General features: G+C 37.6%; 1 long non-coding RNA gene across 50 annotated transcripts; it reads left to right on the forward strand.

Annotated features, from left to right (window-relative positions):
• Window positions 1-625: 625 nt before the first annotated feature.
• On the forward strand, window positions 626-27,026 carry LOC149406255 (uncharacterized). 50 transcript variants are annotated; one of them, XR_016301278.1, is made up of 79 exons: window positions 626-793; window positions 877-991; window positions 1,123-1,200; window positions 1,297-1,386; window positions 1,632-1,703; window positions 1,787-1,853; window positions 1,998-2,081; window positions 2,246-2,340; window positions 2,520-2,579; window positions 2,688-2,800; window positions 2,867-3,050; window positions 3,152-3,371; window positions 3,474-3,593; window positions 3,884-4,000; window positions 4,183-4,237; window positions 4,306-4,488; window positions 4,593-4,802; window positions 4,905-5,027; window positions 5,317-5,434; window positions 5,724-5,841; window positions 5,988-6,417; window positions 6,508-6,601; window positions 6,711-6,787; window positions 6,907-7,019; window positions 7,104-7,185; window positions 7,259-7,829; window positions 7,932-8,340; window positions 8,419-8,511; window positions 8,628-8,706; window positions 8,823-8,969; window positions 9,100-9,259; window positions 9,331-9,426; window positions 9,503-9,744; window positions 9,845-9,988; window positions 10,101-10,248; window positions 10,419-10,573; window positions 10,887-11,053; window positions 11,124-11,313; window positions 11,454-11,621; window positions 11,832-11,945; window positions 12,050-12,309; window positions 12,385-12,502; window positions 12,748-12,860; window positions 12,938-13,163; window positions 13,305-13,560; window positions 13,665-14,288; window positions 14,388-14,466; window positions 14,585-14,729; window positions 14,874-15,472; window positions 15,636-15,752; window positions 15,875-16,624; window positions 16,728-16,797; window positions 16,916-17,958; window positions 18,046-19,269; window positions 19,377-19,446; window positions 19,567-20,567; window positions 20,672-21,297; window positions 21,370-21,574; window positions 21,676-21,835; window positions 21,935-22,322; window positions 22,437-22,543; window positions 22,760-22,841; window positions 22,940-23,290; window positions 23,464-23,541; window positions 23,634-23,701; window positions 23,937-24,017; window positions 24,105-24,172; window positions 24,355-24,440; window positions 24,596-24,737; window positions 24,839-24,920; window positions 25,025-25,458; window positions 25,633-25,710; window positions 25,807-25,874; window positions 25,954-26,020; window positions 26,124-26,259; window positions 26,356-26,423; window positions 26,502-26,577; window positions 26,723-26,814; window positions 26,906-27,026. It is a non-coding gene; the product is annotated as an uncharacterized LOC149406255 (long non-coding RNA). The 50 variants fall into 50 exon arrangements; XR_016300976.1 differs by having other exon boundaries at window positions 14,874-16,624; window positions 20,672-21,028; window positions 21,129-21,297; XR_016301087.1 differs by having other exon boundaries at window positions 14,874-16,624; window positions 20,672-20,753; window positions 21,129-21,297.
• Window positions 27,027-27,067: the final 41 nt, after the last annotated feature.

A 27,067-nucleotide genomic window follows, 5' to 3' on the forward strand; every position in this document is an offset into this window, starting at 1 on the left:
TGGTAATTTTTTTATTTATTAAAAACACCAAAAGATAAAAAAATAACTAATTAGACCATTATAAATTTTTTTTTATCAATAAAATGTGGATTTGCACGAGGATGATCCTTCGATTATAGAAATCAAACATAAAAAACCCAAAATCCCATTTAAAAAAAAATTCCAAAAAAAATATTGAATCCGTACGTATAATAAAATAAAGGGTACAAATTTATATTTGGCAACTGAGTCCATGCCTACAAAAGTTGGGGGTCTATAATTAATTCTAGGTATGACTTGAAGACCAAGCAGTTCTAAATTGATTTTAAGTAAATAAGGAAAGTTATAATTAATGCTAGGTGTGACTTGAAGACAAAGCAGCTCTGAACTGAACGTAAAAAAGGAAAGTAATAATTAATGCTAGGTGTGACTTGAAGACAAAGCAGCTCTGAACTGAACGTAAAAAAGGAAAGTAATAATTAATGCTAGGTGTGACTTGAAGACCAAGCAAATGTACACTGATCTAAAATAAAAAAGGAAACTAATTACATCTTAAGACAGCTGGCATAATACCGCGTGTACAAGATTTGGGCCCACTCGGCCCAGGAAAAAATAGTCACCGCGATTTTGTGTTTATAGCGCCAAAAATAAAACTAAAAATAAGACAAAGAGAGAGTCGGAGAGTGAGAGTAAGTTTTTAGAGAGAGAGAGTGTCAAGAAATGCGAAACCCTAGAAGGAAATCTTTCACCGAGAAAGCGCGGCGATCGAGAATTGTAACATTCTCGTTCTCTCTGTTGTTGTCTTCCTTCGTCGGTAGGTACCTTCTGCGATCACCTTATCGTTTCCCGACGATCGTTTCCGTTGATTTGAGATTCTATCGTTGGTCCTAATTTCAGAGAGAGAGAGAGAGTGTCAAGAAATGCGAAACCCTAGAAGGAAACCCTTCACCGAGAAAGTGCGGCGATCGAGAATTGTAACATTCTCGCTCTCTGTTGTTGTCTTCCTTCGTCGGTATGTACCTTCTCCGATCACCTTATCATTTCCCGACGATCTTTTCCGCTGATTTGAGATTCTAACGTTTGTCCTAATTTTAACCCTAACCCTAACCCTAACACGAAACCTTCGAATGTTGATGATGCTAGCATGAGTCGGGTTTTCCATCTTTGTTCTGCGGAGTGGATCGTTAGCACTGGAATCTGGTTGCGGTCGAGAGGGTAAAGGTAAAATCTCTTGGAATATCGTTCGATATATAAAAGACCGATTTGCGATGAATCAATAGCAAAAGTCCTTTTCTGATCAAGGCTTACTTTGTATAGGAATTTTGTTTAAGTCCCTTACAAATTTATGATCAAATCGATTCCCTTGCCTCTCTGCTCTTCTCTGTGTCTATCCTTCTCTCCCAAAAGGTAACAATCCGTCTCCATGAATTTTTTTCATCATTTTTTTTGTTGATAATTTTTGTATTTTCTTGTTGTTATTAATAGAAGACTTTTGTTCATCCTTAATCAAATATCTTGCTCACTTGGAAAATGATTCTTATTTCAAATATTTCTTTTTCTGAGTTCAAGAGTTTGGATCTCTTGTTTTTCGAGATGGGTATCTTTCAGTTCTTTGTTCTACGTTTAACTCCCCTAGGCTTTTCTTCTCGCAGGTGTTCTGCGTCGTCCATGCCCGGTCTGGTCATCTCCGAAGCGAAAATAGGAGGAGGATAACAGAGAAATCGGTAATCTTATTTTCCACTTTTTATTTCAATTCCTATTTTTAGTTTCTAGGGTGATTAGAATTTTTACTCGAATCAAATTGCAGAGAAGAGTAGAGGTTCCACGATGGCACTGAATGCAGAGAGTCGTTGGTTCTAATGTCAGTTGCTCGAGTAAGTTGTGAATTTTCAAAGATTAGCTCTTAAGAAGGTAAGAGTTTGATTAGACCATGTCATGTGTGTCTAGTATGGTTTTAAATTATCTGTTATCTGCGACAGTTCTCGTACTTGATTGTCTGTAATATCTTGTCTTTGCAGGACATGGGCTGTGACAGGGATGATTTTTGATGAGGTATATCGACCGGAGTTTGTCTAATGAATATGTTTTCTTCCAATGGAAAGGTATAGCACATTCTTGATTAATAGCGCATGTTATGTTAAACGTTCCAAGTTAATAGGATTTTGTAGAAAGAACTTCATATTAAATTCTATCTTGAAATATTTTTCAAAGTATCTATGCTAATTGAAATAATGGATTTTCTGGTAACACTTGCACTTTTGTTTAGGTTTTATTTTGGGGTAGAGGGTTCGGTGCACATGCCATTTTCCGGTATGTGAAGCTCTAGTGTGGCGATGAGTTAACCCACAACCACTGAAACAGGTACATTACTTGCTCTTTCCCGAACGCCTCTTCATTATGGTTTGTGCATAGTCTTAGGATTCTCACCTTTGACTTCCTTCAATTTTCTGATTGGCTTACTTATTATAGGAGCTTGTTGTTAGCATCTTACCTTGGTAGTTACTAGAAATCATATTCAATGAATTGTTTCCCTGTCTCAGGTACTAACTGTCCTCTTCAGAAGATCTCTTCCTATACATAAAAGAAAATCCCACGCCAAGGTATGTTGTTATTCCAGACCCTTGTTTAATCAGGTTACAGTTTGGATATTATTTCCGTCCACAGTATATTATATCAGTATTTTACTTCTTCGTTTATTTAAAATACAGGCTTTGAAGAAGGTTTCCACGGTTGTCAGAACAAACATTCTTCTTGGTGCAATTGCAGAGTATCTGAAAGGAAAACCTGCTACTGGATTTGGCGGAATATCTGATATCCGAAGGTTCGTTCTTTTCTAGTGTCATTATTATAATGATTTGATGCCATGCTAAATTTTTGTTGTTACCAGATGTTAAACTCAGCGTTTGCATCACAAGCAAAACCTTCAGTTTCTCCAGTTCTAAAAAGTTGAAGCAACAATTGATTACCAACTGAAAACGTTGTCCACTGCGATTAGTTATGGAAGTTCTACACTTTTACGAAGGACCTTCTCAAAGAAGTATCCTTTCTGCTTTAAGTGTCCGTCTTGGAAGGTTTTGGGTTATATATTTGTTATTTTTTCATACCTCTGAGTACATGTAAACTCTTTTTGTCCAATGACTCTAAGTCTTATTGGTTGTTTGGCAATTCATAGGTTAATGGAGTTGGAGATCATCTTCTGAAAAAAAAAAGTATTGCTAAAAAAGGAAGAAAAAAAAGGGGAAAAAAAGGGAAAAAGTAAAAATAAATAAAAATGTATAAAAAAAGAAAAAAAAAAAGAGAAAAGAAAACAAAAAAAGGAAGAAAAAAAGAACAAAACGCTTGTTGCGCCACTCCACTACGCAATTCGAGAGTACGGACACTCCTATGCCAAGGTACGTTGTTTTTATCTCTTTCCTTTTAATGATGCCATATCAATTTTTTTTTTCTTGTGTTGATAATTCAATTAATGGGCTTCTGGAATTATATCTTCATAGAGTTTACAGATTCGGGAGTCGGATTGTTGTGTGAAGTGTAGAGAAGGCTGTGTTGTAGAGAAGGCTGTCGAGTCCACATTCCGTCCACTGCCTCGCCGTCGTCTATTTTAGAAAGCTGAGGTTTGTCCTTGCATGTTTTCGAAAATTAAATTTAGGTTTTGAATCTAGTTATGAACTTCAATTATTTTGCAGATGTGGGCAGATTTTTTTTTTTTTTTTTTTGTAATTATTATTTTTATTTTGATGATCATTGTTAAAGAAAAAGAAGCAAAAGGCTCAGAGAAAGAGCACTTGAAAATGACTCTCTTGCGTATAGATTCTTCGTTTCAAGGTGTTTTGTCTTGCTTGCCCGATTTCATTAAACCATCCAGAGATGCCTCACATCAACCCACTCTCTCTCTCTCTCTCAGGAAGTTTGAAATACGAGGAATGGGAAAATCACAGGCAGGCTTAGAAGATGGAATCAGGCACTAACGGTCCTCTTCAGAAGATCTCTTCCTATACATAAAAGAAAATCCCACGCCAAGGTTTATTGTTATTCCAGACCCTTGTTTAATCAGGTTACAGTTTAGATATTATTTCCGTCCATAGTATATTATATCCGCAATAGTATTTTACAGTATTTTACTTCTTCCATTATTTAAAATACATGCTTTGAAGAAGGTTTCCACGATTCTCAAAACAAACATTCTTCCTGGTGCAATTGCAGAGTATCTGAAAGGATAACCACCTACTGGATTTGGCGGAATATCTGATATCCGAAGGTTTGTTCTTTTCTAGTGTCATTATTATAATGATTTGATGCCATGCTAAATTTCTGCTGTTACCAAAGGTTAAACTCAGCGTTTGCATCACATGCGAAACCTTCAGTTTCTCCAGTTCAAAAAAGTTGAAGCAGCAATTGATTACCAACTGAAAACGTTATCAACTGCGATTAGTTATGGCAGTCCTACACTTTTACGAAGGACCATCTCAAAGAAGCCATCCTTTCTGCTTTAAGTGTCCGTCTTGGAAGGTTTTTTGTGTTATATATTTATTATTGTTTCATACCTCTTGAGTACATGTAAACTCTTTTTGTTCAATGGCTTTAAGTCTTATTGGTTGTTTGGCAATTCATAGGTTAATGGAGTTGGAGAACATCTTCTGAAAAAAAAAATTAAGTATTGCAAAAAAGGAAAAAAAAAAACAGAAGGAAAAAAAAGAAAAAAGAAAAAAGGAGAAAGGAAAAAAAAAGAGAAAATAAAACAAAAAAAGGAAAAAAAAAAGAACAAAATGCTTGTTGCGCCACTCCCCTACGCAATTCAAGAGTACGGACACTTGTACGCCAAGGTAAGTTTTTCTTATCTCTTTCCTTTTAATGATGCCATATCAAATTTTTTTCTTCTGTGTTGATAATTCAATTAATGGGCTTCTGGAATTTTATCTTCGTAGAGTTTACAGATTCGGGAGTGGGATAACTCAGTGAACTACAATGTTCGAGCCTGTGTTGTAGAGAAGGCTGCCAAGTCTACATTCCGCCCACCGCCTCGCCGTCGTCTATTTTAGAAAGCTGAGGTTTGTCCTGGAATGTTTTCGAAAATTAAGTCTAGGTTTTTAATCTTAAGTACGAACTTTAATTATTTTGCAGATGTGGGCAGATATTCAAATTTTATTTGTTTTTTGTTATTATTATTTTTGTTTTGATGATCAATGTTAAAGATAAAGAATCAAAAGGCTCAGAGAGAAAGAGCACTTGAAAGTGACTTTCTTGCGTATAAATTTTTCGTTTCAAGGTGTTTTGTCTTGCATGCCCGATTTCATCTAACCATCCAGAAATGCCTCACATCAACCCTCTCTCTCTCAGGAAGTTTGAAATACGATGAGTTGGCAAATCACAGGCAGGCTTAGAAGCTGGAATCATCTGCTATAATAGAGCCTCCAATAAACTTTGTTGTGTCATCGCACTCCAAAGGATAAAGAAGGTAAACCGTGCAGTACTTTTATATGTCGTCTTCATAAAAGTTAGATATGCTTCCATTTATTTAGTAATTTTGGAGATGATGCTAAATTTTATTCTTAATGGTATTATTAAAATATGTTTTGTTCCTGAAATGGTGTTTGAACATAGGGCAGAAATATAGCAGAGAAGCCGGATTCCCATATCCTATTGATACTCATTCTTCGCATCATGGATGCCTTGGGAAACTATGGTATGACGATATATTTTATTATGCCTCACATCAACTTATTATACCTCTTTCTCTCTCTCAGAAAGTTTGGAATACGATGAGTGGGCAAATCCCGGGAAGGCTTGGAAGCTGAAATCATATGCTATGATAGAGCCTCTAATTAACTTTGTTGTGTCATCGCACTCCAAAGGATAAAAAAGGTAAACCGTGCAGTACTTTGATGTGTTCTTCATAAAAGGTAGATATGCTTCCATTTATTTCGTTATTTTGGAGATGATACTAAGGTTTTTTTTTAAAAAGAAACATCGGGACTGGAGATGATACTAATTTATGTTCTTAAATCCAGGCCAAGGTGGGCACTTATTGATAATGTGTACATGTGCCTCCTGATGGTGATGGAAGGATGATGAGTTTGGAGGAAGAAATGGAAAACGAAAAAAAAAATGGGAGAGGAAAAGAAAAAAATAGAAGAACAAAAAAAGAAAAGAAAAAACTTGAGGAAACGAAAAAAAAAGAACAGAGAAGGGAAAAGAAAAGAAAAAAAAAAGAAGAAAAAAAAAACGAGAAAAAAAAATACGAAAGAGGAAAAGATAAAAAATAGAAGGAAAAAAAAAGAAAAGAAAAGAAAAAAAAAAAGAAGGAAAAAGAATAGATAAAAAGAGAAACAGTGAAATATGGGAAGTGGGAATGGGGATAGGCGCATTGCCTAAGTTCTAAATGCCATGCTTGAAGACACGTCTCCTAGATTTCATCGTCTAAGTTCAACATCGATACAGGTTAGTTCTCTCTCTCTCTCTCTCTCTCTCTCTCCCACACACACCCACACACAATGAATATATATTTACGTAACAATATTTTTTTCATAGATCTTTGAGCGAAGTTGACTGATGTCCCAAAGACTGTCATGAAATTGTTTTAATGCTTTAACAACGGCCACCCAGCACTGGCTCGGCATTCAAGGTCCGATTGCAGGCTCTCTCTTTTCTATCTCTCTCTCGATTTGGTTGATATCATTAGATCTTTTTTAATCAAGCAGTTTCTTTCTTTTTGATTGTTCTCAACTGCACAGATATTGTTCTGCTTTTTAATCAAGCAGCACTTTAACCTCTTGGAGTAGCTGATCCTCACCCTTCATCTGATATTATGGTAAGTAATTCCCTTGCAATTTGCTGTTGAAATCTTCTATAGGAAGTTCTAGTTAGCATCTTAAGTGTCTTGAAAACTGACATGTGATCCTTATCATTTTGACTTGATCTCTGACCCAGATACAAAAGATTGGATGGGATAATATAGTGCTGCTGAGCGAAGATCTCAAGTTCTTTCGAGGCGAATGTCCTTACTTGTAAACGATAGAATCAGTTCCCCTAAAAAACAAGAGGTACAGATTCAGGAGTGGGATTGATGTGTGAACTTTAATGTGTTAATCATGGGAATATAATAACGATTAGTCTGTGAACTACAGTGCTCGAGCTTGTGTTGTAGAGAAGGCTGCCGAGTCCACATTCTGTCCGCTGCCTCTTCGTTTTTGATATGCGAAAAGTGAGGTTTGTCCTGACATCTTTTTCGAAATCAAGACTAGGTTATTTAATCTAGTTTTGAACTTTAATTATTTTAAAGATGTGGGCAGGTATTCAAACTTGATTCAAATCTTCAAGGGGGGACATGAGACTGATGTAGTCTCAAAGAGCAGAACAGAAATTAGAAACGTTTCCATTACTAGAGTTGGGCTTCGTCCAATTTTACCAAAGCCATCTGTTCTCTTCACCTTACCGAGGTTCATGGAATACATATGTTGGCTTCCCTTTTCCCCATTCTATTTGTTTATAACTAATAGCATACATTCATGGTCTTAGCTAATTAGATATTGGTATTATTAGAATATGTTTAACATAGTGCTATTTGTTCCTGAAATGGTGTTTGAAAATTGAGCAGAAACGTAATAGAGAAGCCGGACGACAATATCCTATTGATACTCATTGTTTGCATCATGGATGCCTTTGGAAACTATGGTATGGAGATATATATTATTATGCCTCACATCAACTCATTATACCTCTCTCTCTCTCTCAGAAAGTTTGGAATACGATGAGTGGGCGAATCCCAGGAAGGCTTGGAAGCTGAAATCATATGCTATAATAGAGCCTCTAGTAAACTTTGTCGTGTCATCGCACTCCAAAGGATAAAGAAGGTAAACCATGCAGTACTTTGATGTCTTCTTCACAAAAGGTAGATATGCTTCCATTTATTTCGTTATTTTGGAGATGATACTAATTTATATTCTTAAATCCAGGCCAAGGTGGGCACTTATTGATAATGTGTACTTGTACCTCTTGATGGTAATGGAAAAAAAATGAAAGAGGAAAAAAAAAGAATAAAAAAATAAAAAAAAAAACGGAAAGAAAAAAAGAAAGAGAAGGGAAAAGAAAAAAAAAAAAGAAGAAAAAAATGAGAAAAGAAAAAAAAAGAAAACGAAATAGGAAAAGAAAAAAAAAATAGAAGGAAAAAAAAAGAAAAAGAAAAAGAAAAAGAAAAAAAGCGGAGGAAAGGAAAAGAAAAAAAAAGGAAAAAGAATCGGAAAAGAGAAAAAGTGAAATATGGAAAGTGGGAATGGGGATTGGTCCGTTGCCATCTCTGTTCTTCATGCCACGCTTGGAGAGACGTCGCCCAGATTTCAACGTCTAAGTTCTGCATCGATACAGGTTAGTTATCTCTCTCTCTCTCTCTCTCACACACACACATAGTTAATATATATTTACGTAACAATCTTTTTTTAATAGATATCTGAGCGCAGATGACTGACGTCCCAAAGGCTGTAATGAATTGTTTTTATGCTTTAACAACAGCCACCCAGCACTGCCTCGGCTTTTAAGGTCCGATTGCAGGCTCTCTCTCTACTCTCTCTCTCTCTCTCTCTCGATTTGGTTGACATCATTAGGTGTTTTTAATCAAGCGGTTTCTTTCTTTTTGATTGTTCTCAACTGCACAGATATTGTCCTCCTTTGGCGCCACAGGCAGCACTTTAACCTCTTGGAGTAGCTGATCTTCACCATGCATCCGATATTATGGTAAGTAATTCCCTTGCAATTAGCTGTTGAAGTCTTCTATAGAAGGTTTTAGTTAGCATCTTAAGTGTTGAAACTGACTTGTGATCCTTATCATTTTGACTTGATCTCTGACCCAGATACAAAAGATTGGATGGGATAATATAGTGCTGCTGAGCGAAGATCTCAAGTTCTTTCGAGGCGTATGTCCTTACTCGTAATCGATAGAATCAGTTCCCCTGCCCCATTCTCTGGTCTTCTCAGAGTGTATCCTTCTCTCTCAAAAGGTAACGGTCTTAATAATTATAGTGACGAGTTCTCTCACTTGAGTGAATCCCAGGAAAAACAATCAGCTTGATATCCAATGTATGCATCCGTGAAACGAAATATTAAAATTTTATTTGTCTTGGTTATAAGGTTTTCTGCCCGGAAGCACATACATCAAAGGTCCATTCACGACCAAGCGATTGCTCTGATTGTCAACGAAGTTCTAGATGGCTTAAATTGTACCATGTTTGTGTACAAGCAGACAGACCCCTTGTATACCCACACAATGCAGACTGGAATGAGAAACAAGGTAAATAAACAGCCTCCTTTTTTTTTACTGTCATTTGTCTCTCTCTGATTGGTTGTTGTTTTCCTTGGAAGCCACTCAGCCTGCTCGCCCTTATCACAAGCCACGAGGTTATATCAAGTACAAACTTATCTCCACAATCCACCTATGTTTTAGCCAACCAGGTTGAGGTAATTTCCTTCTTTAATATTTCCAATTGTGAAATAGTGCCCCATATACTCTCTCTGACTATATTTTGTGGCTCAGGTACAAGAACAGGAGGAAACTGAAAACAAGAAGAAAAAAAAATTAAGTAATGCGAAAAAGGACTAAGAAAACTGAAAAAGAGAAGAAAAAAAAATGATAAAAAAAAGGAAGAAGAAAAAAAAAGAGTAAAAAAAGGAAAAAAAAAAGAGAAGAAAACAAATGAAAAAAGAAGAAAAAAGAACAAAACAATTGTTGCGCCACTCCCCTAATCAATTCGAGAGTATGGACACTCCTACGCCAAGGTACATTGTTCTTATCTCTATCCTTTTAATGATGTCGTATCAATTTTTTTTTCTGTCTTGATAATTCAATTAATGGGCTACTGGAATTTTATCTTTGCAGAGTTTACAGATTTTGGAGTGGGATTGATGTGTGAACTACAATGTGTTCTCTGTGACATGAAATACTATGCTCCATCCTGTAGAGGAGGCTGCTGAGTCCACATTCTGTCCACTGCCTCGTTGTCGTCTATCTTCGAAAACTCAGGTTTGTCCTGGAACGTTTTCGAAAATTAAGTCTAGGTTTTTTAATCTAAATCTGAACTTTAATTATTTTTCTGATGTGGGCTATTCAAATTTAATTCAAATCCTTGAGGCAGACATGAGACTGGTGTAGTCTCAGATAGAAAAACGGAATGAGAAACATTTATATGTTCTGTTTCGCTGAAGAAAATGGGACCAGAGAAGTCAAGGTCTTGCAAAAGGTCGTTAAAAAAGTAAATTGATTGCCTCTTCACCTTTGGCAAGGTAATCTCCGCGGTCTTTCATTTCAGATTTTCCTAAGCAATGCTATACTTTTGGGATCCTCTTTTACTTTATTATACCCAAACGAATTTTCGTTTTATTTTCTAGGTCAGTAGTGCTAGCTTATACATGTGTGAAACAAAATTATAACTTTTATTTGTCTTGTTTATAAGGTTTTCTGCCCGGAAGTACCGCAAATGTCCATCTACGACCAAGCAATTGCTCTGATTCTCAACGAAGTTCTCGATGGCTTCAATTGTATCATCTCTGCGTACTACAGACGGGCAACAGAAAAACGTACAAAATAGAGAGCAGAATGAGAAGCAATGTAAATAAACTGCCCCTTTTTTATTTTCCATTCTCTGATTGGTGTAAATAGTTGTGTGCTGAAGCTGGTGTTATCTGAGAAAATAGGAGGAAAAAAAAGGCAAGTATTGCAAAAAAGGAAAAAAGAAGAACAAAACTGAAAAAAGAAGAAAAAAGGATAAAGAAAAAGGAAAAAATAAAATAAAAATAGTATAAAAAAGAAAAGAAAAAGAGTAAAGAAAAAAGAAGAAAAAAGAACAAAATGATGCCATATCAATTTTTTTCTTCTGTGTTGATAATTCAATTAATGGGCTTCTGGAATTTTATTGTCGTAGAGTTTACAGATTTGGGAGTGGAATTGATGTGTGAAGACAATGTGTTCATTATGGGAATATAAAAGGATTAATCAGTGAACAACAATGTTCGAGCCTGTGTTGTAGAGAAGGCTGCCGAGTCCACATTCTGTCCACTGCCTCGTCGCCGTCTATCAGCGAAAACTGAGGTTTGTCCTTGCATATTTTCGAAAATTAAGTAGGCTTTTAATCTAGTTCTAAACTTCAGTAATTTTTCAGATGTGGGCAGATATTTAAATTTATTTCAAATCCACGAGGCGGACATGAGACTGATGTAGTCTCAGAGAGGAAAACCAGAATTAGAAACGTTTCTATATTCTCTTTTCCGAAGAAAACGGGACCAGTGAAGCCAATCCGCCCCTACGTGAAGCTCGAAGCTGTTTCGAAATCATGTACAGTCCGACACAAGGTACGTTGTTGCACTGGAACTAATGACTTGATACAGGTTATTATGCACTGGAACTAATGACTTGATACAGGTTATTATGCACTGGAACTAATACTACTCATTGCTCTCGTTGTATGCTTCTCTTTCTTTCTCTTGGGCAGGAAGTTTGGAATACCATGTATGGCCCAAAGAAGAGAGAGAGAGAGAGAGAAAGAGAGAGAGAGAGAGAGAGACGCAAGATTGAGTGAGTTCGAGGGTCATGCGTCTCGGATGCAGAAGAGTCACCACCACCATCAATAACCCATTATCTCCTGCCAAAATCCAGGCACGTTTTCCTGAATTTTATTTGTTTTTTGTTATTATTATTTTTGTTTTGATGATCAAAGTTAAAGAAAAAGAAGTAAAAGGCTCAGAGAAAGAGCACTTGAAAGTGACTCTCTTGCGTATAGATTCTTCGTTTCAAGTTGTTTTGCCTTGCTTGCCTGATATCATCTAACCATCAAGAAATGCCTCACATCAACCCTCTCTCTCTCAGGAAGTTTGAAATACGTTGAATGGGCAAATCACAGGCAGGCTTAGATGCTGGAATCATCTGCTATAATAGAGCCTCCAATAAACTTTGTTTTGTCATCGCACTCCAAAGGATAAAGAAGGTAAACCGTGCAGTACTTTTATATGTCGTCTTCATAAAAGTTAGATATGCTTCAATTTATGTAGTTATTTTGGAGATGATGCTAAATTTTGTTCTTTAATCCAGGCCAAGGTGGGCATTTATTGATAACGTGTACATGTGGCTACTGATGGTGATGGAAGGATGATGAGTTTGGAGGAAGAAATGGAAAACTAAAAAAAAAAGGAAGAGGAAAAGAAAAAAAATAGAAGGAAAAAAAAAAGAAAAAAAAAGAAATGAAAAAAACAGAAGGAAAGGAAAAAAAGAAAAAGAAAAAAAGTGGAGGGAAAAGAAAAGAAAAATTCTAGGGTACTGTTGAGAAGTTTCTTGTAGCCAACCAAGTTGAGGTAAGTTCCTTCTTTTTTAGTTCTTATTGTGAAATAGTGTGCCCATATACATATGACTGAATTTTTGTGGCTTAGGTTTTAAGAACGCATAGCTGCTGTTCTCGCGGAGTATTTAAGGACATGATGAAAAAAAACAGAACTCTTGTTGCGCCAGTACCGTATCAATTCGAGAGTATGGACACCCCACGGCAAGGTATTGTCCGTATCTCTATCCTTTTAATGATGTCATATCAAGTTTTTTTGTTTTTGTTTTTTTTTGTTTTTTTGTTTCTTTTCTGTCTTGATAATTCAATTAATGGTTGTTCTTCTGTGGGCTGATCTCGGTGACTCCACAGATCTTTCTTTTGTATTTTGGCTTTTGCCTTCATCAATATAAGTTGTTCGAGTTTCAAAAAAAAAAAAATCAATTAATGGGCTTCTTGAATTTTATGTTTGTAGATTTTACAGATTCAGGACTAGTCAGTGAACTGCAGTGCTCGAGTTTGTGCTGCAGAGAAGGCTGCCGAGTCCACATTTCGCCCGCTGCCTCTTTCGTTTTTGATATGTGAAAAGTGAGGATTGTCCTGACATCTTTTCGAAATCAAGTCTAGGTTTTTTAATCTAGTTTTGAACTTTAATTATTTTGCAGACGTGGGCAGATATTCAAACTTGATTCAAATATTCGAGGGGGACATGAGACTGATGTAGTCTCAAAGAGCAGAACAGGAATTAGAAATGTTTCCCTTACTAGAGCTTGGTTGCAAGATATGTTCTCTTTCGCTGAAGAAAACAGGATCAGTGAAGAGTTGGGCTTCGTCCAATTTTACCAAAGCCATTTATTCTCTTCACCATATTGAGGTTCATGGCATACATAGGTAAGCTTCCCTTTTCCCCCTTCAATTTGTTTATAACTAATAGCATACATTCATGGTCTTAGCTAATTAGATAATGGTATTATTAGAATATGTTTAACATAGTGCTATTTGTTCCTGAAATGGTGTTTGAAAATTGAGCAGAAACATAACAGAGGAGCCGGACGACAATATCCTATTGATACTCATTGTTTGCATCATGGATGCCTTTGGAAACTATGGTACGGCGATATATATTATTATGCCTCACATCAACTCATTATACCTCTCTCTCTCTCTCAGAAAGTTTGGAATACGATGAGTGGGCAAATCCCAGGAAGGATTGGAAGCTGAGATTATATGCTATGATAGAGCCTCTAATAAACTTTGTTGTGTCATCGCACTCCAAACGATAAAAAAGGTAAACCGTGCAGTAAAATTATATGTCTTCTTCGTGAAAGATAGATATACTTCCATTTATTTAGTTATTTTGGAGATGATACTGAATTATGTTCTTAAATCCAGGCCAAGGTGGGCACTTATTGATAACGTGTACTTGTTTCTCCTGATGGTGATGGAAGAATGAGGAGTTTGGAGGAAGACATGGAAAAAAAAAAAGAAGGAAAAAAATGGAAATGGAAAATGAAAAATTGAGGAAAAAAAAGAAAAATAAAGAGAGACAAAAAAAGAGAAGGAAAAAGAAAAGAAAAAGAAAGAAAAAGAAAGAAAAAAGTGAAATGTGGAAAGTTGGAATGGGGAATGCTCGATTGCCATTTATGTTTTACACGCCTCTGGTTACAGGTTAGTTCTCTCTCTCTCTCTTGCAGATCACGCAGATGGACCCGAGGAGGAAGCACGGCCACCGGATCACGCGGATGTTCCAGCAGTCTGGCGGCAGCTTGAGAAGCTCTTGCCCCGCGTCGCTGATAAGATCTCGTTCCATATCAGCGCGAACCAAAGGGTATTAATCAAAGTTTGAAACTTTTTTTTGTGTTTGATAACTGTGGTTTTCAGGTTAGACCCGACAAAAATATACGAGACTACCCTAGTGGCCCCAGTTGTTGCGTCCAAGTGGAATCGAACCAAGGACGGACAAGATCCAAGAATTACCTTTTTTTTTGTCGGACTCAACGCCATGCTTCGATACAGGTTAGTTCTCTCTCTCTCTCTCTCTCTCTCACACACACACACACACGTTGAATATATATTTACGTAACACTATCTTTTTTATTGTTCTCAACTGCACAGATATAGTTCTTCTTTAGCGCCATGAGAAGCACTTAAACCTCTTGGAGTAGCTGATCCTCACCATCCATCTGATATTATGGTAAGTAATTCCCTTGCCATTTGCTGATGAAGTCTTCTATAGGAAGTTTTAGTTAGCATCTTAAGTGTGTTGAAACTGACTTGTGATCCTTATCATTTTGACTTGATCTCTGATTCAGATACAAGAGATTGGATTGGATAATGTATTGCTGCTGAGAGAAGATTTAGAGTTCTTTCGAGGCGAATGTCCTTAGTCGTAAACAATAGAATCGGTTCCCCTGCCCCGATCTCTGGTCTTCTCAGTCTATCCTTCTCTCTCTAAAGGTAACGGTCTAATAATTATAGTGACGAGTTCTCTCATTTGAGTGGATCACAGGAAAAAAAAAATCGGCTTGATATCCAATGTTCATGTTGGATAAATGCATCTGTGAAATGAAATACTAAAATTTTATTTGTCTTGGTTATAAGATTTTCTGCCCGGAAGCACATACATCAAAGGTCCATTCACGACCAAGCGATTGCTCTGATTGTCAACGAAGTTCTAGATGGCTTCAATTGTACCATGTTTGTGTACAAGCAGACAGACCCCTTGAATACCCACACAATGTTGACTGGAATGAGAAACAAGCTAAATAAACAGTATCCTTTTTTTTTTTACTGTTATTTGTCTCTCTGATGGGTAGTTGTTTTCCGTGGAAGCCACTCAGCCTGCTCGCCCGTATCACAACAAAGTTTGTTGAGGTAAGTTCCTTCTTTAGTATTTCCAATTGTTAAATAGTGTGCCCAAATACACTACCCGACTCTATTTTGATGCTTGGGTACAAGAACAGGAGGAAACTGAAATCAAGAGGAAAAAATGTAGGTATTGCAGAAAAAGGAAAAATAAAACTAAAAAAAGAGAAGATAAAAGAACAGAAAAAAGCATATATAAAAATAGAGTAAGAAAAAGAAATAAAAAAAATATTATAAAAAAGGAAAAAAAAGGAGAAGAAAACAAAATAAAAAAGAAGAAAAAAGCTTGCTCCACTCCCCTAATCAATACGGAGTATGAACACTCCTACGCCAAGGTACACTGTTCTTATCTCGATCCTTTTATTAATTTTTTTTCGGTGTTGATATTTCTATTGATACTCATTGTTCGCATCAATGATGCCTTGGGAAACTATGGTATGGCGATATATTTTATTATGCCTCACATCAACTCGTTATAACTCTCTCTCTCTCTCTCAGAAAGTTTGGAATACGTGAGTGGGCAAATCCCAGGAAGAATTGGAAGCTGAAATCATATGCTATAATAGAGCCTCTAATAAACTTTGTTGTGTCATCGCACTCCAAAGGATAAAGAAGGTACACTATGCACAAAGAAGGTAAACCATGCAGTACTTGGATGTCATGTTCACAAAAGGTAGATATGCTTCTATTTATTTTGTTATTTTGGAGATGATACTAATTTATGTTCTTAAATCCAGGCCAAGGTGGGCACTTATTGATGAAGTGTAAATGTGCCTCCTGATGGTGATGGAAGGATGAGGAGTTTGGAGGAAGAAATGGAAAAAAAAGAAACAAACAAAAAAAAGAGAATGAAAGAGGGAAAAAAAAAAAGAGGGAAAAAAAAAAGAAGAAAAAATGAAAATGGAAAATAAAAAAATAGAAGTAAAAGAAAAAGAAAAAGAAAAAGAAATGAAGAATAAAAGAGAATAAAAAAGGAGAACGAAAAAGAAAGATAAAAGTGAAATGTGGAAAGTGGGAATGGGAAAGCTCCACGCTTGGGGTTCAGTGTCTCTGGTTACAGGTTAGTTCTCTCTCTCTCTCTCTCTCTCTCTCTCTCTCTCTCTCTCTGTTGCAGATCTTGAACCAGATGGACCAGTCTGGCTCGTGTCCTGGCCACCAGATCAGCGCGAACCTGGTCGCCTCCGCCTGGCTCGACTCGATCTTCTTGTACGCCTGCCCAAGCCCGTACTTCAGCTTCAGCCTGTGCCCAAAATTCATTTCGTTTACATCTCTTTTTCTACGAAATTCAGCTAAATGCCTACTACTTCAGCTCTACTAAAGTTCCACTAAGGGTATTAATCAAAGTTTGAAACTTTTTTTTTGTGTTTGATAACTGTGGTTTTCGGGTTAGACCCGACAAAAATCTACGAGACTACCCTAGTGGCCCCAGTTGTTGCGTCCAAGTGGAATCGAACCAGGGACAGACTCAACGCCATGCTTAGATACAGGTTAGCTCTCTCTCTCTCTCTCTCACACACACACACACACACACACATAACACGATGAATATATATTTACGTAACACTATCTTTTTTATTCTCAACTGCACAGATATTATTCTCATTTAGAAGCACTTTAACCTCTTGGAGTAGCTGATCTTCACCATCCATCTGATATCATGGTAAGTAATTCCCTTGCAATTTGCTGTTGAAGTTTTTATAGGATGTTTTAGTTAGCATCTTAAGTGTCTTGTAAACTGACTTGTGATCCTTATCATTTTGACTTGATTTCTGACCCAGATACAAGAGATTGGATGGGATAATGTAGCTCTGCTGAGAGAAGATTTAGAGTTCTTTCGAGGCGAATGTCCTTAGTCGTAAACGATAGAATCGGTTCCCCTGCCCCGATCTCTGGTCTTCTCAAAGTCTATCATTCTCTCTCAAAAGGTAACGGTCTAATAATTATAGTGACGAGTTCTCTCACTTGAGTGAATCACAGGAAAAAAAAATCCCAGGAAGGCTTTGAAGCTAAAATCATATGCTATAATAGAGCATCTAATAAAAGTAGTTGTGTCATCGCACACCAAAGGAAAAAGAAGGTAAACCATGCAGTACTTCTATGTCTTCTTCACAAAAGGTAGACTATCTTCCATTTATTTAGTTATTTTGGATATGATGCTAATTTATGTTCTTAAATCCAGGCCAAGGTGGCACTTATTGATAAAGTGTACATGTGCCCTCCTGATGGTGATGGAAGGATGAGGAGTTTGGAGGAAGAAATGGAAAAAAAAAGAAACAAACAAAAAAAGAAAAATGTAAAATAAAACAATAGAAGGAAAAAAGAAGAAGAAAAAAATGAAGGATAAAAGAGATAAAAAAGAGAAGAAAAAAAGAAAAGAAAAAGAAAGAAAAAAGTGAAATGTGAAAAGTGGGATTGGGGAGAGCTCCATTGCCATGTTTGTTTTAGACGCCATGCTTGGAGAGGCGTCGCCCAGAGTTCAACGTCTCTGGTTACAGGTTAGTTCTCTCTCTCTCTCTCTCTCTCTCTCTCTCTCTCTCTCTCTCTTTCTCTTGCAGATCTTGAACCAGATGGATCAGTCGGGCTCGTGGCCGAGCTCGGCGGCTAGGAGGAGCTCAGGGCGGATGTTTCAGCAGTTTGGTGGCAGCTCGAGAAGTTCCAATTGTGAGGAAACGTCAACCCAAGGCTTTTCTACCTTGGCCAGGCTACTTTTGAATTTCTGAAGTGGAGGGTGTTACGGGAAACTCATCTACTAGAGGTTTTATCCAATTTTCTTTTTCGATCAAATGATTTAAACTGGCAAACAAGGAACTTTTATATACAGGTGAGTACTCTTTAGTTTTCTGGACCAGAACTCTTTATTCATCATATCTTTATCTTGACTATGCTTGTTTATGGGGCTCTATTATAGGCACACCTTCATTCTTTCGACTACAGAAAAGCGGCGAATCTGGAGTACTGTTGAGAAGTTTCTCAGCCAACCAAGTTGAGGTAAGTTCCTTTTTTCAAAGTTCCAGTTGTGACAAGGTGGGCACTTATTGATGAAGTGTAAATGTGCCTGCTGATGGTGATGAGTTTGGAGGAAGAAATGGAAAACTAAAAAAATGAAAGAGGAAAAAAAAGAAGGAAAAAAATGGAAATGGAAAATAAAAAATTGAGGAAAAAAAAAAGAAAAAAAGAAGAAGAATAAAGAGAGACAAAAAAAGAGAAGGAAAAAGAAAAGAAAAAGAAAAAAGTGAAATGTGGAAAGTGAGAATGGGGAATATTGCTCGATTGCCATCTATGTTTTACACGCCTCTGGTTACAGGTTAGCTCTCTCTGTCTCTGTCTCTCTCTCTATCTCTCTCTCTCTCTTGCAGATCACGCGGATGGACCAGAGGAGGAAACACGGCCACCGGATCACGCGGATGTTCCAGCAGTTTGGCGGCAGCTCGAGAAGCTCTTGCTCCGCGTCGCTGATAAGATCTCGTTCCATATCAGCGCGGACCAAAGGGTATTAATCAAAGTTTGAAACTTTTTTTTTTGTGTTTGATAACTGTGGTTTTCGAGTTAGACCCGACAAAAATATTCGAGACTACCCTAGTGGCCCCAGTTGTTGTGTCCAAGTGGAATCGAACCAAGGATGGACAAGATCCAATAATCAAAGCTCCATGCTTGGGGTTCAGTGTCTCTGGTTACAGGTTTGGTCTCTCTCTCTCTATCTCTCTCTCTCTCTCTCTCTCTCTCTGTTGCAGATGTTGAACCAGATGGACCAGTCTGGCTCGTGGCCTGGCTCAGGATCAGATGAACCAGATGGAGGAAGCACGGCCACCAGATCAGCGCGTACCGGGTCACCTCCACCTGGCTCGACTCGATCTTCTTGTACGCCTGCCCAAGCCAGTACCTTAGCTTCAGCTAAATGCCTACTACTTCAGCTCTACTAAAGTTCCACTAAGGGTATTAATCAAAGTCTGAAACTTTTTTTTTTTTTTGTGAATGATAACTGTGGTTTTCGGGTTAGACCCGAAAAAAATCTACGAGACTACCCTAGTGGCCCCAATTGTTGCGTTCATGTGGAATCGAACCAGGGACGGACAAGATCCAAGAATTACCTAATTTATTTTTTTGTCAGACTCAACGCCATGCTTAGATACAGGTTAGTTCTCTCTCTCTCTCTCTCTCTCTCACACACACACACACACACACACACAATGAATTAATATTTACGTAACACTATCTTTTTAATTGTTCTCAACTGCACAGATATTGTTCTCATTTAGCAGCACTTTAACCTCTTGGAGTAGCTGATCCTCACCATCCATCTGATATCATGGTAAGTAATTCCCTTGCAATTTGCTGTTGAAATTTTTTATAGGATGGTTTAGTTAAGCATCTTAAGTGTCTTGAAAACTGACTTGTGATCCTTATCATTTTGACTTGATTTCTGACCCAGATACAAGAGATTGGATGGGATAATGTAGTGCTGCTGATAGAAGATTTAGAGTTCTTTCGAGGCGAATGTCCTTACTCGTAAACGATAGAATCGGTTCCCCTGTCCCGATCTCTGGTCTTCTCAGAGTCTATCCTTCTCTCTCAAAAGGTAACGGTCTAATAATTATAGTGACGAGTTCTCTCACTTGAGTGAATCACAGGAAAAAAATCCCAGGAAGGCTTGGAAGCTGAAGTCATATGCTATAATAGAGTATCTAATAAAAGTTGTTGTGTCATCGTACTCCAAAGGATAAAGAAGGTAAACCATGCAGTATTTCGATGTTTTCTTCACGAAAGGTAGACTATCTTCCATTTATTTAGTTATTTTGGATATGATACTAATTTATGTTCTTAAATCCAGGCCAAGTTGGCCCTCCTGATGGTGATGGAAGCATGAGGAGTTTGGAGGAAGAAATGGAAAAAAAAAAGAAACAAACAAAAAAAGAAAAAAAAATAAAAATGTAAAATAAAACAATAGAAGGAAAAAAGAAGAAGAAAAAAATGAAGGATAAAAGAGATAAAAAAGAGAAGAAAAAAAGAAAAGAAAAAGAAAGAAAAAAGTGAAATGTGAAAAGTGGGATTGGGGAGAGCTCCATTGCCATGTTTGTTTTAGACGCCATGCTTGGAGAGGCGTCGCCCAGAGTTCAACGTCTCTGGTTACAGGTTAGTTCTCTCTCTCTCTCTCTCTCTCTTGCAGATCTTGAACCAGATGGATCAGTCGGGCTCGTGGCCGAGCTCGGCGGCTAGGAGGAGCTCAGGGCGGATGTTTCAGCAGTTTGGTGGCAGCTCGAGAAGTTCCAATTGTGAGGAAACGTCAACCCAAGGCTTTTCTACCTTGGCCAGGCTACTTTTGAATTGCTGAAGTGGAGGGTGTTACGGGAAACTCATCTACTAGAGGTTTTATCCCATTTTCTTTTTCGATCAAATGATTCAAACCGGCAAACAAGGAACTTTTATATACAGGTGAGTACTCTTTAGTTTTCTGGACCAGAACCTGAAATATTTTGTAGCTCTTTATTCATCATATCTTTATCTTGACTATGCTTGTTTATGGGGCTCTATTATAGTCACACCTTCATTCTTTCGACTACAGAAAAGCGACGAATCTGTTGTACTGTTGAGAAGTTTCTTTTAGCCAACCAAGTTGAGGTAAGTTCCTTTTTTTTAAAGTTCCAGTTGTGACAAATCTGCTGTTCTCGCCGAGTATTTAAGTATCTGAGAATATAGGTGAAAAAAATGCAAGTATTGCAAAGGAAAAAGAAAACTGAAAAAGAATGAAGAAAAATGAAAAATTAAAATTAAAATAGTACATGAAAAGGAAAAAATAGAGAGAAGAGAACAACAGAAAAAAAAGAAAAATGAACAAAGCGCTTGTTGCGCCACTCCCCTAATCAATTCGAGAGTATGGAAACTCCTACGCCATGGTACGTTTTTCTTATGCCTCATTTTAATGATGTCATATCAATTTTTTTTTTTTGGTGTTGATAATTCAATTAATGGACTTCTTGAATTTTATCTTTGTAGATTTTACTGATCTGGGAGTGGTGTTTATGTGTGAACTACAATTTGTTCACTGTGGGAATTGATTAAGGATTAGTCAGTGAACTACAATGCTCGAGCCTGTGTTGTAGATGAGGCTGCCGAGTCCACATCTCGTCCTCTGCCTCTTCGTCGTTGATCTACGAAACCTAAGGTTAGTCCAAGTATGTTTTTAAAATGAATTCTAGGTTTTTTAATCTAGTTCTGAACTTTAATTATTTTGCAGATACGGGCAGATATTCAAACTTGATTTAAATCCTCGAGGCGGACATGGGACTGATGTAGTCTATTAAAGAGGAAAATAGGATCAGACACGTGTCCATTATTAGCGCTTAGTTGCAAAATATGTTCTCTTTCGCTGAAGAAAACCGGTGAAGAATTTGGCTACGTTCAATTCCACCAAAGCCATCGATTCTCTTCACCACACTGAGGTTCGTGGCATACATCTGTAAGCCTCCGTTTTCCCCCTTTCAATTTGTTTATAATCATGAATTGATCATTCTGATTTTGGGGACCTGTTTTTTCTTGTTAGATTTGTGTCAAAATGATGTTCTGGATTTGCTTGTGAAGAACCTCGACAAGTTAATCGCATTTTGGGGCCCTGTTTGATATCACCATGCAGTCCAATGCAGTTGAACCCGATCTGCATTCTGAAGTCGATGATGTGGATAACAGTTGTTTGATACTTAATGGTATTGTTTGGTTTTTTTTGTGAACTGATATACTTAGCTTATCCCATTCAGTTACTTGGTGTCTGACTTTTATTTTTATTTTTCATTTTGACCATGCAGCAATGGCATCACATATGGCTCTCTCGCTTGAACCGAAGGACTGAATAAGTTGGAAGAGTAACTAATGATAAGATGTTCTAAGAAGAAAAAAGTTGTGTCTGAGAAACACAAGCGGAAATGTAAAGCATTGCTAATAAAGAAAAGAAAAAAAAAACAAAAAGGAACAAAAATGAAAAAAAAAAAAAGTAAAAAAAGGAAAAAAAAGAGAGAGATTACAAAAAAAAAAAAGAAATAGAGAAAAAGGAAAAAAAATTAAAAGAAAAAAAATGAAGGCAAAAGAAAAGAGAAGAAAAAAGTGAAATGAGGAAAGTGGGAATGAATATAGCTCTATTGCCATCTATGTTCTACACCACAGAAAGATCAATGTCCGAGTTCTGCTTTGATGAAGGTTGGTTGTTCCCCTCTCTCTCTCTCTCTCTCTCTCTCTCTCTCTCTCTCTCTCTCGCTCACACACACACGCAATAAATATATATATTTACGTATTAATCTTTTTTTTGGGCAGAATTCTGAGATTAAAATGCCGTTTTTGCACTGAGCAGAAGAGAAAAGTCACGGTCTTACAAAAGGTCATTAAACAAGTAAATCGATCGCCTCTTTACCTTTGGAAAGGTAATCTCCACCACATATGTTTACTCCGTTTTTCCAAAGAAAGGCTATGCTTTTGGGTTCCCTTTTTACTTCATTATACCCAAACATATCTTCGTTTTATTTTCTAGGTCAGTCTTATTGCTAGCTTTCTTCTTTGAATCTTATATTGGTGACTATATGTTTAATGGTCTAATAATGATAGTGGTGACTATGCTTGTGTATGGGTCTTTATTGCAGGCAAACATTCATTCTTTCGAGTACAGAAAAACGACACATTTGGAGTACTGTCGAGAATCTTCTTGTAGACGATCGAGTTGAGGTAAATTCGTTTTTATATTGATGCAAAAAGTTTCTTTTTTTGTAGTTCCAATTGTGAAATAGTGTACCTCTATACACTGATTGTATTTTGTGGTTCAGGTGCAAGAATACTGAACGACTGTTTTAGCAGGCCAATGGAGGGTCCGAGGGTGTGGGATTGTTGTGGGGGGACCAGGCCTAGGTGGGGCCTGGCTCGGAAAGTGGGTAGGGTTAGGCTCAGGATAGGGGTAGGGCCAAACCTGGGTGGGTTCAGGCTCAGGAAGGGAATTACTAACTACTAACTATAACATACTGACTCGCTCACTCACTAATTTTACTAACGACTAACAGACTAACTCGTTCGCTCGCTAACTTTTTGGGAACAGTTCCATGTTTTGCGTTGTTTTGCAGGATGAAGTAGTCTGCAATAATACTCTGCATGCTTCCAAGTCCGTGCCATTGTCCTGCTAGGTATTACGAATGGCCTGCAATTCGGGTCTTTATATTATTGTGTTGAGTAGATTTTTTGGTTTTAAATTCTAAGTTGAGTAGATTTCCAGGCCAAAGATTGCATTTTTTTAAGTTAATGATTGTGCTCTATGCTTATTCCGTGTAACTAACTCGTGTCTTAATTCTACAAACAGGGTGTGCATCATAAGATGGAGCTTTTTAAGAAATTGGTGAATGTAGATGTCTTTCCCATCTTCTCAGTTGTGGACATGGTGAGTGAAAAGCCGTCTCAATCTACAAAATGTGTAAATTTCTCTTTATCATTTAAAAAATGATCTTAATGGATCATCTTTTGCCTCTACAGATTGCAAGAGATAGACAGATCTCTGGTTTTAGCCACCGAGAGTCAACCCGAGTCCTATTCTGCCTAAGGTGAGTGATGGTCAATCTTATTCCTAGTGAGAGTCTGAAAATCCTTCTTAATTCTATTCCGAAATGCCTGCTATTCGGATTTGTTTTTTTTTCATTATTGTGTTGAGTAGAATTGTTGGTGTTACATTCTGTATTGAGTAGAATTCCAGGCCAAAGATTGGATTTTTCTTAAGTTAATGATTGTGCTCTCTGCTTATTCCGTGTAACTAACTTGTATCTTAATTCGACAAACAAGGTGTGCATCGTAAGATGGAGCTTTTTAAGAAATTGGCGAATGTAGAGGTCTTTCCCATCTTCTCAGTTGTGGACATGGCGAGTAAAAAGCCGTCTCAATCTACAAAATGTGTATTTTTTTTTTTCCCTTTAAAAAATGATCTTAATGGATCATCTTTGGCCTCTACAGATTGCAAGAGATAGACAGATCTCTGGTTTTATTCACCGAGAGTCAACCTGAGTCCTATTCTGCCTAAGGTGAGTGATGGCCAATTTTATTCCTAGTGAGATTCTGAAAATCCTTCTTAATTCTATTCCGAATTGCCTGCTGTTATTGTGCAAACTCATCTGCAGAACCCACCTCTGTTTTAGCCTTGAACACGTAATCTAAATTATCTCTCTCTCTCTCTCTCTCTCTCTCTCTCTCTCTCTCTCTCCAGCCGCGCTTATTGAAGTTCACCCACTGAAGATGCCAATTCTGGAGACCCAGCTTCATTTTAAACTTTTGGAGGAGTTATCTGCCCATGTAAGTGTTCATATTTGCGATCCCTTTAGCTTGTGGCTTCCAATAGTAGTGGAAAATTCTGCCTTCATCAATACAAATACAAAGAGGTTATTGATAAAAAAACATATAGCGGAGAATTTGGTTAGGTGTATCTTATCATTTAGATCTTATGACAGGTAAGCTAAGCTATAGAAGTTAGTGTTTTGGTGCTGTGCTCAAATATTCAGCTTTACGCCTTTGTATGCTATGGGAATCTGGAATAAGATACTTTCATTGGCCGGTGATTCCAATTAGCGAGTAAGGAACTTTTATGTACATGTGAGTAGTCCGTGCTTCTTTGACCAGAGACTGAATTCCCTAGCTCTTTATTCATCATGACTTTATCTTTGACTATGCTTGTTTATGGGGCTTTATTGCAGGCACACCTTTATTCTTTCGAGTACCCAAAAACGACATATTTGGAGTACTGTCGAGAAGCTTCTTGTAGACAATCCAGTTGAGGTAAATTCGTTTTTATATTGATGCAAAAAAATGGTTCTTTTTTTTTTGTAGTTCCAATTGTGAAATAGTGTGCCTCTATACACTGATTGTATTTTGTGGTTCAGGTGCAAGAATACGCAAGGACTGTTTTAGCAAGCCTATGGAGGGTCCGAGGGTGTGGGATTGTTATGGGGGTTTAGGGTTTATGGGGGACCGGACCTAGGTGGGGCCTGGCTCGGAAAGTGGGTAGGGTGACCAAACATGGGCAGGGTTAGGCTCGGGATTGGGGTGGGACCGAACCTGGGTAGGGCTAGGATCGGGCAGGGGATTACTAACTTCTAACTACTAACTACTAACATACTGACTCGCTCACTTACTAACTTTATTAACTACTAACAGACTAACTCGCTCCCTCACTAATTTTACTAACTATTGATGGACTAACTCAGTCACTCTCTAACATTTTGGTAACTGTTCAATGTTCTGCGTTGTTTTGCAGGATGAAGTAGTCTGCAATAGTACTCTGCAGGCTTCCAAGTCCGTGCCATAGTCCTGTTAGGTATTACGAATTGCCTGCAATTCGGGTCTTTATACTATTGTGTTGAGTAGATTTGTTGGTGTTAAATTCTGTGTTGAGTAGATTTCCAGGCCAAAGATTGGATTTTTTTTAAGTTAATGATTGTGCTCTCTGCTTATTCCTTGTAACTAACTTGTGTCTTAAATCTACAAACAGTGTGTGCATCGTAAGATGGAGATTTTTAAAAAATTGGCGAATGTAGATGTCTTTCCCATCTTCTCAATTGTGGACATGGTGAGTGAAAAGCCGTCTCAATCTACAAAATGTGTAAATTTCTCTTTTTTTTTTCTTTAAAAAATGATCCTAATGGATCATCTTTTGCCTCTACAGATTGCAAGAGATAGACAAATCTCTGGTTTTAGCCACCGAGAGTGAGCCGAAGACCTCTTCTGCCTATGGTGAGTGATGACCAATCTTATTCCTATTGAGAGTCTGAAAATCCTTTTTAATTCTGATTTCCTGTTTTCTCTTTTGCAGTTGCGGAGGATAATCCATATCGATCTTGCTTTCGGCTTTTGGTGAGGTCATTTTCATCACCAGCATGGTAAGAACTACAAAGTTGGTTACCTCCCTTTCAAACTTGTTGATAAATAGATTAAATGCAAGTAATGGCGGATTTATAATTTTATAGGTTTTCTTATTAACAGATATATTTTTTCTGGATTATTCCTATTCTTATTGATGACGAGGACGACGAGAGACCCTCCAAGCGATGATATAGGATCGACCTTGGTATGAGAACTTTGACTCATTTCCATTCCCATCTTCTCAGTGGTGGACATGGTTAGTAAAAAGCCGTCTCAATCTATTAAATGTGTAAATATCTTTTTTTTCCCCCTTTAAAAAATGATCTTAATGGATCATCTTTTGCCTCTACAGATTGCAAGAGAGAGACAAATCTTTGGTTTTAGCCACCGAGAGTCAGCCCAAGTCCTATTCTGCCTATGGTGAGTGATGGTCAATCTTATTCCTATTGAGAGTCTGAAAATCCTTCTTAATTCTGATTTCTGTTTTCTCTTTTGCAGTTATGAAGAATAAGCCGTATCGATCTTGCATTCAGCTTTTGATGAGGTCATTTTCATCGCTTTCATCACCAACGTGGTAAGAACTACTCAGTCGGCTACCCCCTCCCCCCCCCATTTCAATTTCTCATTTTATAGATATTCTTATTAACAGATTTACTTTTTCTGGATTATTTTCCTATTCTTCTTGTTGTGCTGATGTTATGCGCCAATTCTTCAACCAGTAAAGACAGTCTGCTAGCATGATACGCTCGATCCACGGCTCCTTTGCCCAGCTCTTTGCTTTCACCATGCACTCTAATCTCCTGATTGTGCAGTAAGTTAAACTCTTCGCTCTTTTTAGTCTTCATGATAGCAATAGTTCATGAGTCTTGACCATCCTAGGAGCTCTTGTTTTCTTGCCTCAGGTACTTATGGTGATGGATGTGGCTGGAGTTTCTCTGAACGAAGCTATGTCGTTCAAAAAAGCTCCAATTTGGCGATGAGCTGACCCAGGGCCTGGCTCGGAAAGTGGGTAGGGTGACCGAACATGCATGGGTAGGGCCAGTCTCGGGAAATGGGTGGGACCG

Source organism: Urtica dioica, chromosome 1 (assembly GCF_054948205.1).
Source record: "Urtica dioica subsp. dioica isolate 48M chromosome 1, U.dioica_male_clone48M_v1_H2, whole genome shotgun sequence".
NCBI classification, from domain to species: domain Eukaryota; kingdom Viridiplantae; phylum Streptophyta; class Magnoliopsida; order Rosales; family Urticaceae; genus Urtica; species Urtica dioica.